This window comes from Macrobrachium rosenbergii, chromosome 22, assembly GCF_040412425.1.
Source record: "Macrobrachium rosenbergii isolate ZJJX-2024 chromosome 22, ASM4041242v1, whole genome shotgun sequence".
Lineage (NCBI taxonomy): Eukaryota > Metazoa > Arthropoda > Malacostraca > Decapoda > Palaemonidae > Macrobrachium > Macrobrachium rosenbergii.
In genome coordinates, this window is record NC_089762.1 from 46,910,194 (window position 1) to 46,910,890 (window position 697).

Genomic DNA, 697 nt, shown 5'->3' on the forward strand with positions numbered 1-697 from the left:
TATGCATATGTCACATTTAAAGACTGATTTAACATTTAGATACAGTTACTGGCAGAGAGAGAGAGAGAGAGTTTATATAAAATATATATATATAATATATAAATTATATATATATATATATATATATATATATATATATATATATATATATATATATATATATATATATATATATATATATATATATATATATATATATATATATATCTTTCAAGACAGTGTTCTGTACATTGAATTTACCTCCTCCTTAGTCTAGTCATCACTGCAATGTTATTTTGTTAGAATGTTATTTTAACAATGTTTGGCCCCAAAAAAAAAAATGCGCATTTAATTTGTCAATTACAGTATGCATATGTCACATTCAAGAGTGATTTAACATTTAGATACAGTTACTGGCGAGAGAGAGAGAGAGAGAGAGAGAGAGAGAGAGAGAGAGAGAGAGAGAGAGAGAGAGAGAGAGAGAGAACTGCTTGATGGCCATAGTAGCTTTATGTACATGAGAGGATAAAATCTGAAGTAGCTTTCTATTGTCACTACTTAAAATTTGCAAACCATTGTAATGCCTTCACAAAGTGTTTTTATACAGATTCATTTCGATTCTTCGTGCATAATGAAAACGCACAAGGAATTGTTGATAATTCTGCAAATAAAAAAAAAAGACAACGCGCAAGCGCATTGGAAGCTCTGTATAATAAAA